Below are 12,237 nucleotides of genomic sequence, written 5' to 3'. Positions count from 1 at the left end.
CCATAGCTTCACAGAAGACGTGATGGTGGTGAGCTTAAGTTTTAAATAAAAGTAGTAGTAAAGATTGGGATCCCTGCCATGTGTGGTGGCGCACGCCTTTAATCCCAGCACTTGGGAGGCAGAGGCAGGTGGATCGCTGTGAGTTCGAGGCCAGCCTGGTCTACAAAGTGAGTCCAGGACAGTCGAGACTACACAGAGAAACCCTGTCTCAAAAAAACAACAACCAAACAAATAAAAAAAGAGATTGGGATCCCTATACCTACCTCAAGCCCAAATACAGAGACCCACAACCAGATACACAGAAAGAGTGGGGAGGAGACCTTGGAGCACTGAGCTCTAATTGGAATCATCAATTCCCTCCCCTCAAAGCCCAGGGAACCCCACAGAAGAGAAGGCGAAAAGAATGTAATAGTCAGAGGGACACAAGAAGAACTAGGCCCTCTGAGTGAACTGAGCAGATCTCAGAGGAATTCCCTGCGGCTGAGGCAGCAAGCACAGGGCCAACACAAGTCTGCTCCCTGTCTTCTGTGCATATATTACGGCTTCAAGTTGACTGTTTTTATGGAATTCCTCAGTGTGTGAACAAGTGGGTCTCTGATTCTTGTGCCTTCTCTTGGGCTCTTCTGCTTCTGTTAGTTCGCCCTGTCCAACTTTGATGCGACGGTTTACGTTCATCTTATTATATTTTCTTTTGTCATATCTGTTGGTGTCTCCTAGAAGCCTGTTCTTCCCTAATGAGAGACAGGCAGGAAGTGGATATGGAGAGAAAAAGAGATGGGGAGGAACAGGAAGGAGTGTGGGAGGGGCTGTAATCAGCATAGGTTGTATGAGAAAAATAATTTATTTGCAATAAAAGGAGAAAATGGAAAAATAAACTTTTTTCAATTAAAAAAAATGAAAAATCTCTCCCTTTCAAGGGCCTGCAGCTGAGTTTTTGTCACAGCTGTCAGACTATATCTTACTTCTTGTGCCCCTTGTTTTTGTTTGAGTCACATTCGCATTATTTGACTAACGTTTCTGATTAATTTCTCTTATGAATCTATGGGCTTCAAGGGTCCCTAAATAATCCAATGAGTTTAGTTTCTCTTCTCCATTCCTGGAAATCCCTAGTTCACCTGAAGCCTAAGACTTTTCCTTGTCCTTGACAGACATCAGTCTTCAATTCTTCCATGTCAGAGCAACCCACATTCATGGCACACACAGGGAAAAAGGAACCAGTGTCTGACCCTGCCTTGGAAACACTTATGGCCCTGTTGTTCCTTAAGAAGGCCCATCCTAGGGTATGTCTTTCCCCTAATCTGATTTTCTTTTATGTATTCATTCTATGGGGGGGAGGGGGTTATAAGCAAAGCAGGTATGGTGCCCGAAGGAGAAACAACAGTAAATAAATAAACTATCATAGAAATAACCAGTCAAGTGATTTTAAAAATCTGATAAGGCTTATTAATAAATGCTCCCGAGAAAATGAGAGAGCCGAGCAAATGGATCTGGCAGCTTGAGGACTTAGAAAACACTGGTCCAAGGAAAGTGTGTCAAGGGTGTTGACCAAGAGAAAGATAGAGGGAAAAGGGGAAACTGCCTAAGGTGGGGAAGACTAGACCAAAGACTGTAGACCGACTAGAAGGCCGCTGTGGCTGGAAAGTAGTGAGGAAGGCATGATGGTGTGACCTGTGCATAGAGAGGTATACAGTGTCAGATCCAAACGAAACCGCAAGACAAATGGCTAACTGTGGTGCCTATTAGCACACCAGAGTGCATGCTGGGCTCTCTCAGCAAGTGCCTGTTACATGCTGGCATCCTGGCTCTTCTTAGCTCTCCTCACCCTGCCCCAACCCTAAACTGCTCCAGCCCATGAGCTTGTCTTCCTTCCCGCCCCTCCCCCCACCCCAGCCTCTAATTTCCTATATAACCCTGTCATTTTGGCCATGCACCCTCTCGGCTCTTTTTGCCCTCCCATCTCTTTCTTCACAGCTTTCTTGGTCCACTTGTTCCCACCCCCCACCCCCACCCCGACCCTTGCCTCCTCTCATGGCCCTGGTTCAATCTGTTGGCATTCAGATCTGAGACAAGAGACCTGAAGTGTCCATTTAACCAAAGGAGAGATGCGCGCCCCACCCCCCCTGCCAGGTTCTCCCAGCATCCCTGGGTCCCTACAGGGCAAGGCTAGCATATCCTGCCCTCTGTCCTTGAACTTTCTAGTCCAGCCCAGGCCAGGGGCTGGGATTCCCCTTGCTCAGCCGCTCTTCCCTATACAATCCAGACATGCTCTCTCTCTCTCTCTCTCTCTCTCTCTCTCTCTCTCTCTCTCTCTCTCTCTCTCTCTCTCCCTCTCTCTCTCTCTATCTCTGTGTGTGTGTGTGTGTGTGTCTGTGTGTGTGTCTGTCTGTCTGTCTCTCTGCATTTTCTCTCTGTAAACATGCTTTCTCTCTCCTCTCCCCTCCCCCCCTCTGTGTGTGTGTGTGTGTCTGTCTGTCTGTCTGTCTGTCTCTCTCTCTCTCTCCTCTCTCGCATTTTCTCTATGTAAAACACTCTCTCTCCTCTCTCTCTCTCTCTCTCTCTCTCTCTCTCCTCTCTCTCTCTCTGTGTGTGTGTGTGTGTGTGTGTTTGTGTGTGTGTGTCTGTCTGTCTGTCTGTCTGTCTCTCTGCATTTTCTCTCTGTAAACATGCTTTCTCTCTCTCTCCCTCCCCCCCCCCCCCCCCGTGTGTGTGTGTGTGTGTCTGTCTGTCTGTCTGTCTGTCTGTCTCTCTCTCTCTCTCTGCATTTTCTCTATGTAAACATTTCTCTCCCCCCCCCCGTGTGTGTGTGTGTGTGTCTGTCTGCCTGTCTGTCTGTCTATCTGTCTCTCTCTCTCTCTCTGCATTTTCTCTATGTAAACATTCTCTCTCTCTCTCTCTCTCTCTCTCTCTCTCTCTCTCTCTCTCTCTCTCTCTCTCTCTCTCTCTCTTTCTCTCTCTCCACTTCCACTTTTCTGTCTCTCTCTACATGGTGACTTTACTGACCCCTTCCTGTGAGGTCAGTGAACCTGCCCAAGACCTGCCTCCAATAAATCTGCATTTATATACTCTAATTTGGCTTGAATTGGCTCGTTTTGTTGACTGAGATAACTTATCACAATCTACCAGCCATGTTTAGTCTATTGCTTTCTCTTCCTGCTCTGGACTCTTCCAGATGCCTCTGGCTGTACTCTCCCTGATATCTGTAATAAACTTCTCTTCACTCATACCTTGAAGAGATCATGTCCTTGTTTTCATTCAGGCAGAAGGCTGATCATGCAGACCTTATGAAACACATTATGGTCTTGATTCATGTGAATGGATAAATGAAAAAAAAGAAAGAAAGAAAAAGGAAAGGAAAGAACATGACTGCTCCTAGTTATGGTGGGAAAGAAAAGTTATTATAGATATGTAGGAGAGTATAAGCAAAGGCAGACACATCTGGGAGAGCCCAGAGTGGTCATAACCCTAAGTCAGGTACAGGAGGGGCACCAGGTACAGCTGCCAAGAGGGCAAAGGTACAAAAGTGGCCAGTTGTAAAAAGAACTTTTATTCTCCTGTTGTAATTGTTGTCAGTTAACCTAGGCCTAGTCTTGGAAGCTTCTAGTTTCCAAACAATCTAACCTAGGCATAGAGTGTTTTCAGCCTCTGAGACTTTCTGCGGAATAAGCCCACCCTTTCTTGTCTTACTGAGCTCTTTGTTCGCTGTTCAACTCAGCTGTTCTGGCTCAAACTCCTCTCCCAGGTGATTTATTCAACCTGGCTTTCTCTTGGCCTCTAAATTGCTCTGCTTGGCCTCAAACTAATTGCAGCAATCTTTTCTAATCTTCTGGCTCCTTCTCTGGCTTGTTCAGCCTTTACCTGACTTCTCTCTCTCTCTCTCTGCAACCTGTGTCTCTCTATTACTATTCTGGGAAAACTGCTTCCTAAGTAGCTTCCCTTTCCTTTCTAGTCATGTGTATCCTAGTCTGTCATATCTTCTCTGATTAGTCACCTTTTCTGACACTCAATTAGACATCATTTTCAAACATGGGTGCTTCCTTCTACAAACTAACTTCACCTTTGTTTGGGATTAAAGGGATGTATCACCATGCCTGTACCTAAGCTTTTCTTTACCTGATACTTGCTCTATACCAGGCTGGCTTTGCACTCAGATCTGTTTGCCTCTGTCTCCTGGATTAGAGGCCTGTTTGTATCCCCCCGGATCACACAGACCCAGAAGAACTTTGGATATGATCTCTTGCCAGAACAGCCATGTTCTGAATTAACGTTCCTCTACAGTGGGGAACCAAAATAGTTGGATTATATAGGGAAGAGCAGCCCCAGCCCCTGGGCTGAAGAGTTAAGGGTTGAGTATGCCAGCCAGGCAGGGGCCCTGTAACAAGTAGAGACTGAGGGATAAGGGGAGAACCTGGTGGCCAGTGTCCATTTTGATGTGTTAAACAGTCACCTCAGCCATTTGTCCCAGGTTTAAAACCTAACTGTAAAGAGTGTTGCCTGACTTGAACTCGCTCTGATTGCAGGGTTGTTTGGGTCCAGCAAGCTAGGAAGCAGAGAAATAGGTTACTTAAATCATCCAAGAAAATGTGGGCTGACAGTTTATCTTGTTTTCCTAGTAGTGGACTTGGCAAGGAATGGACACATTAAAGAAGCATGTATCGGGTTATCATTTATTAATTACTGGGGGCCATGAGACCACACCTTCCTTTGCCAGTCTCATGCTGCATTCTGAAGAATCCTGTTACCACGTGGAAGCACCACTTCTCTAAGAATGCCTCTTCTTCCAGAAGATTCTCTGATGAAACTGACCCTGCTGATGACCCACTTCTTCGTGGCTCCATCCCAAGGCCACCTCAGCCTTTTCCTCCTGCCTCTCTAGCTAACTGGATTTTCTCTCCAGCCCTCTCCTCTCACAGCTACAGTGGAAAGAGCACCTCCCCTCTCTCCTCTCACCATCCCCCCTTCCTTGTCTCAGTGCCCAGAGGCCTTGAAGACCAACCAGCTGGCTGAAGAGCCACTGCAACTTTTCTCTGCAGGAGATACCAGGAATGCTAGCTGCCTGCCTGCTGGGTGTAACTTTCCTTCCTAGCTGGATTCCCAGCTCTTATTCCCAGCTCCAGCCTCTGAGATTATATCTTTATGCTCTCTTTCTTTGTCTCAGCTGGGATGCACGGGTATTAGGTGCTGGCTCCTTGCTCCCCTACAAGCTAGGAAGTTTCCTTTGTTTCTCTCTTGACCTCAGCCACTCCCTATCTTCCTCTGCATGTGCTCCCTGTGGGCTTAAAAGAAAGAAAAATAATAATGAACTTCTGTTGCACCTCCATGGACACATGCTACCAGTCACTGTTTCTTGCAGCAGAGAAATGTCATCATATCTTAATCTTCAATTTCCCTTCCTAGACAAATATATATATATATATATATATATATATATATATATATATATATATATATATAGGCTCGAAGGAAAGGATGGTGGTCATGCGTCAAATATAAAAGAAAAACAGAGGGAAGAAGGAAGGATTAAACAAGGGACTGAGATCTGAGATACTGGGCTTCTATAGAAAGATACACTTTATATAATAGGCAGTACCCAATTAACTTCTGATCTATAAACTGTGTATCAAACTGAAACAGTGTCAGACTCAAATAGAGTCATCCTGTCTAGCATTTCTGTAACTTCAAGGCTTTATGACACCAATCTTAAGGAAGAAGATATAGAGTTAAAAGAAAACTGATTCCATCATAATGTTAATTTTTAGTTCTCGTGAAATGTGCTGTTTGCTCCCTTTGTTTCTTTTATTTCAATATACTTATGTAGTCAAGGAAGCCTTCAGGTGAAAAAAAAAAAAAGTATCCTAAAAGGCTGTGTAATCAACGATTAAAGTTTCTGAGTAAGTGATTTTGTGTATAAATACAGCTTGTGAAAGACATAGGTTGAGTAAGTCAAGCTGTGCTGAGATGTGTTTCCTCTCTGTTCATCTCTCATAAAAGGAAACTAAATGGTGTCCCGAGTCTGATGCCTCCCTCGCTGCTCTTCTAAGCCTAAGGCCCTGTCTTCACCTGGGTCTGGACCGTGGCAGTTTCGCCTGGCGTTGAGGCTTTTGTAAGAGCTTCCAATGGCTCTTGGGGTAGCATTGTCAGCCCAGATGAGAGTTTTCATTGAAACTACACATAGATATGTCTCACAGACTTGCGTGCACTGTGTGTATTTGTAGGTAGTTCATAGCATGATTCCCTGTGACATTTTTAGGCATCCTTGCTGTTGCTTTACCCTCCTCTCTATTTCCGCTGCTCGCTTATTTTCCCACTTCCCCTCTCAGATCATTTGTACTTGAATAGTCCCCTTTCTGCTGCTTCTTGCAGTGGTCCCCCCTTTGCCTTCTTTGAAGTTATTTCATATTATATATGCTCATCAAAAACTTGAAGTTATCAACCTCAGATGAGAGATAAGATTCAACGTGTGTCTTTCTGAACCTGGGTCACCTCACTCAGTATGATCTTTTCTCGCTCCATTCATTGACCTGCAGGTTTCCCTAGAAAGCAGAGGGACATTCCATGCTTATAAATTGGTAAACATAATATTATGAAAATGACCATACTATCAAGAGCTACTTACAGATTCAATGCAATCGCAATCAAAATCCTCATCTCATTCTTCATAGATATGAAAAAAAAAAAAAAACATTGTATAACATTCATATGGAACTACAAAATGTATCCCTCTCTCTATCTAGTAACTGGCTCTAATCAATTAGAGTACTATGTTTCTATTAATGCTAAAAATGTTAAGCTACAAAAAATTAAACACTGTACCTCCCTTGGTTTAATAAATAAAGTAACTTAATGTACTGAACCTGGAGATGCCAAAGGATTAGTCTTAATTCTTCCTGACCAAAAGACAACAGTCTCTAATAACAACATTCGTGACGTTTCATACCTTAAGTGCTGATGTTTCTGGATTAAATGAGTATTGAGATTTCCTATAACATAATTTTTAGCAGTAAAAAACAGTTAAGTAAACAATGTTTGTATTTTATGAATACAAAAGAAATGGACAATATTACAGTGACTCCTTCCAGGGTCTATTCCCGTTTCTTTTTCTTTTTCTTTTTCTTTTTTTAAGATGTATTTATTTATTATGTATACAGTGTACTGCCTACATGTATGCCTCTAGGCCAGAAGAAGGCACCAGATCTCATTATCAATGGCTGTGAGCCACCATGTGGTTTCTGGGAATTGAACTCAGGACCTCTGGATTAACAGTTAGTGCTCTTAACCTCTGAGCTGTCTCTCCAGCCGCTCTATTCCCGTTTCTAACCATCAAAATAAAATAAGATTTGGTTCTGCCTCCAAGATCTATAAGATTCTGATTTCTACCAGAAATCACCTCTTGTTTCTGTCACTGTTATTAATGTTTGGTAAATTGTTAAAAGATAATCTTCTATAAAAAGTAAAGCAATGCTAACTACATTATCTAATTTCTCTGTAACATGGCTCTCCATCGACTTTCCCAAACTAAATTTTTTTTTTTTTTTTTTAGATAAGGTTGTTATCTGTAGTCCTGGCTAGACTTTAATTCACTGTGTAGACCAGGCTGGCCTCACACTCACAGAGCTCCTCCTACCTCAGCCAACTGTTAGGATTAAAGGCGTATAGTGCACTAGGCTTCCATACTAAATCTTGGACAATATCAATCTAATAAAATAGATCAAGTCAGTAACCATAGGTAAGAATCATGAAAATTTAAATATTAGCCCGGCGTGGTGGCGCATACCTTTAATCACAGCACTTGGGAGGCAGAGGCAAGCGGATCACTGTGAGTTCGAAGCCAGCCTGGTCTACAAAGTGAGTCTAGGATAGCCAAGGATACACAGAGAAACCCTGTCTCGAAAACACCAAAAATAAATAAAGAAAGAAATAAAGAAATGAAATTTTAAATATTAAATACCAGTTGTTCTTAAAATTTGGAGCTAACTAGCTGTTCCTGTCTTCTGAAGATGGTTCTCCTATGCACTACCCAGCTCCATCCACATTAGACCCTCAGTAGCATTTCCTAGCAAAGTGAAACATTAAGTAACATTAATAAATGAGATGTGACCCTTCGGGTGCACAGAATGTGCTGATGCTTGGCCAACACGAGGAAGGATGGGCCACAGTTCCTGGAAGAAAAGCTTCCGCTAAATCTGCAAGGTTGATTACCTGATTACATTGTCAGTGACTATAGAGCTTCTAATGTTGCAAGTGCACAGACTACCATTTATCTTGGACTGTATCTATCCCCCTTAATAGCCATTCCTTGCCCACCTCTAGTTCTGATCTTACTTCTTATGACTCACAAGCAAAACCTTTTCAATTGCATTAATGAAGCAGATCACTGGCTTCCATCAACCAAGAACTGAGTGTTGTCAGGTGTCAATACTTGAGGCTGATAGCAGGGATTTTCCCACTTAAGCCCACCTGCCTGAAGTTTCTACCAATGTATTTGAAAAGTGTCTACAACTTTCTTTGTTCTATAACTATTAAAAAAAACAAAAAACAAAAAACAAAAACTTCATCAAACCGTTACCACATTGGAACATGGCATTTGAAGTAACCTAAACTTGTGTTGTGGGGTAAAGATCCAAGGAGCACTCAGCATAACCAAAGCTGCCATTGAGAGTCTATATGGAGCCTGGAGAACAAACACTTCTCACAGAGCAGCCTCAAGTGCATATTACAGGGCAGTTTGTTTTGTTCTGGTTTTTAAGACAATGAATATAGAAAAAAACTACATTCTGGTTGGCAGTTGCAGGGGAAAGGAAGCAAGGAAGCTGTTTGTTGAGAGCCAAGAGTGTGCAGTTTGCTGGAGCATTTTGACCTGAGTTTCTAGAACAGTGTTGGGTGCTTCCCCACCAGACTTTTCAGGGCAGAGGATAAAACTCAAAGATGGCTTCAGCTGAGACAAATGGAGACACTTCTGCCTTGTTACAGTTGTGTTCCTAGTGTGTGGTCACTGGTATTTGGATCATGAGTAAACTATCTCTTAAATCTTTAGAGTGAGAGTTGCATTTTCACACTGACAGTTTAGATCTTCAGCACCCATGTTAACAGCCAGCACTAAGTGCAACCCTGTAAGACCAGCACCAAGGAGGTGGACACAGGAGGCTCCCTACGGCCTGCTGGTCAGCCAATGCAGTTGAATTTATGAACTCCGCATTCAGTGAGAGATTTGGACTCAAAAGTAAGGGGAGAGTGATTAAAGAAGACAATTTCAACTTTTGCTTCTGCATGTATATGTATCTGCACACATACAGACATACACACACAGACACACACACACAGAGATACAAACACACACAGATACAGACACACAAACACACACACACACACAAAGAGACACACACAGAGAGAGAAAAGAGAAAAACAAGTTGCCTGCATTAATCTCTGGTTTCTCAGAAGATATCATGGAAGCCAGAGTACACTGAGATGTAATTTTTTTTTTAAGGTTAAAAAAAGGAAGAAGAAGGAGAAGGAGTGGGAGAGGGAGGAGGGAAGGAGATGGGGAGGGGGAAGCAATAGGGCCTATGTGATCACTAGAAGATATTTTTAAAAGAAGAAGGCACAAACACAACGGAAATGTGTGTCTGACAGGTATCTGGAGCCTCTGGGCAGAAAATCATTGACCAATCATTTCTGGGTTGTCCCTGTAGCCGGAGGTCACAGATATAAGTGGGTTCCCAAGTTGACATTGTACTCAGAATCTTCAGTCATACTTAAGTCTGGATTCTGTAGTGACCTTCTGATTCTATTCTGATATTTTCCAAAACTGATTTCACTTCTGTTCCCCTTTGCTTTTCACAACCACAAAAAACCAAAAATGAAGCAAGAAAACAAACACTAAGGGCACAGAAAGTATTTCTAAGACAAACCTGCAAGCTTTATCCAATCCACAAAGGTTCTTTCAAAATGTCCTACCTCAACTGGTACACAAAAAGGACTAGAGAGATGGCTCAGTGCTTCAAAGTACTGGCTGCTCTTCCAGAGGACTCGGGTTCAATTCCCAGCTTCCACAGGGCAGCTCATAACTGTCTCAAACTCCAGTCCCAAACAATCTAATCAATGCCCTTATCTGGTCTCTCTGGGTACTGAGCCCATAGAGTGTGTCACAGACACACATGCAGGCAAAACGCCCTTACACATATAATAAAGTTAAATAAAATCTAAGAACATTAACAACAACAAAATGAGAAAGGCTTCCCAAAGGACACCTTCATTACAAACAAAACTCCATATTCGGGACACAGACACCTGAAAGGACTTTCATCCATAGGGTTGCCTGGTTAGTGCAAGGATAACCACCTTGCTGGGGACACAGTGGAAAACACTGTGACATGACAGAGAGAACCCAGATAGCTCACACTGCCACTACAGTGCAGAAACAATAAGAGGTTATACATGACCCAGTCCTCTCCCAGATACTGCCCGAATGGCGATGCTCAACCAATGCAGAAGAAAGGCCTTTCCAGGCTTTTCTCATTGAGGCTTGTGTGGGAGCACTGTGGTGTCCATAGCAACAAAGTCCCCTAATGACACCTTTCTCCCAATACATGTCCACTGATAATCAGTGCATGGCTGTATAAATATGAACATCATTCCAAATGGGAGAGGGCAGTGACCAGAAACAATGTGACTGTGACGGAGATTGGCAATGTAAGTGACAGAAAGGGGAGGCATGAAGGAAGGATGAGACAGAATAAAAGACAAAAACAATAAAACTGAGGAAATGACAACGGGGGAAAAAGGAAGGAAAATGAAAACAAAAAACAAAAAAAATGAACAAACAAAATCCTCCAAGTCAGACGATTTTTAATTTTTGTAAGGGGAGAGAGAGGGGCGGGGGGGGAATATACCTGGTTAGCTCATAGCAACCATTTCAAATCACAAAAATAGGGCCTAACTACTGCCTTTTGGAATTTAACCAGTTGCTTGCTACAGAATACATCAGGGATTTTGCTACCAAGGGATTAAGAACACCGTCTGCATCTTTAAAGTCCTATTAAGTGGCCTGTGTAAAAGGAAGGCTAATAAGCCGCCCTCTGACAGATATCACCTTGCCAAGCCCTGCCAGTGTCACATTCCATTTTGGGATTACAAACAACTCTGTAGTGACCATGCAAGACACTAAACAGCCAGTCTCCTTCATGGATCACCTGGCTTCCATATAATCACTACTCCCAAACTTGGTATTTGGTGATGTGCGGGAGAAAAGGTGATAATTTTTCCTCACCTATCACAGAGTGCCTGGCTAAAACCCAGACAGCAAAAGACAGTTTGTCGCAAAAAAAAAAAAAAAAAAAAAAAAAGAAAACCACACACCACACAGGAGCCTTCAGAAAGGAAGACCCAAAAACCTAGGGGAACTACTTTTATGGACTCTCAGCCTTCAGAAAGGAAGACCCAAAAACCTAGGGGAACTACTTTTATGGACTGTCACACGGACGTGCGAACAGAAAATAAGAAGGTCTGAACTAAGAGACTGTAGCAAAGCTGTTCAGATTCTTCTTGGCCTTCAGGCATAGGTCAGGACATTCTCTGGAATGACTATCTTGAGATCTAGAAAGTAGGTCAAAGAATTCTTTTCTGGTCAGCTCCAGTAGAGGAAAGGCAGGAGAGGCTCAGACTGAGACCTTCTTCCATTTGTGATATCCTGAGTTTCCTTTGCATTAAAGCACAATGTCCCGACGTCCTGTGTTGGCGTCCTGAGCTCTGACAAAGGACAATTCTGTGCATTAAAACTGAGTTAGTTTCCATGGGACTGCCCCTGGTGTGAAGCACGTAGCTGTGTTTGTATGGCATCCACCTAGGCGCTGGCCTGAAATGCTCAATGCTAGTTTGGGGCTGGCTACTGACTATGCTATAGGTCACCAACAAGCCAATCTGGAGTGTGCTGACAACATTCTCAAGGGAAGACTAATGTGCACTCATCTTGGGCTGTCCTGGCTAATGGCTCACTGTCCAGAAGGAACCACACAGCCACACCCAGAGTCCTTGTGGATAGAATGTGTGGGAAGAGTCCTCCCGCTCCCCAACAGTGTGGGCAGATGCAGGCTTGTGCACTTCTCAGCACAATATGACACACACTTCAACTGAGGCAGCAAGCTGAAGAAATTTTCTTTAGAAGTTGTCTTAAAGAAACAACCGGATGTGTATAAGAACTTTCACTCGATGGTGTTCTTGAAAGTGTTATTTACAATAAAGAAA

This window comes from Acomys russatus, chromosome 24 (assembly GCF_903995435.1).
Source record: "Acomys russatus chromosome 24, mAcoRus1.1, whole genome shotgun sequence".
Classification (NCBI taxonomy): Eukaryota; Metazoa; Chordata; class Mammalia; order Rodentia; family Muridae; genus Acomys; species Acomys russatus.
This window is presented reverse-complemented; position numbering follows the sequence as displayed.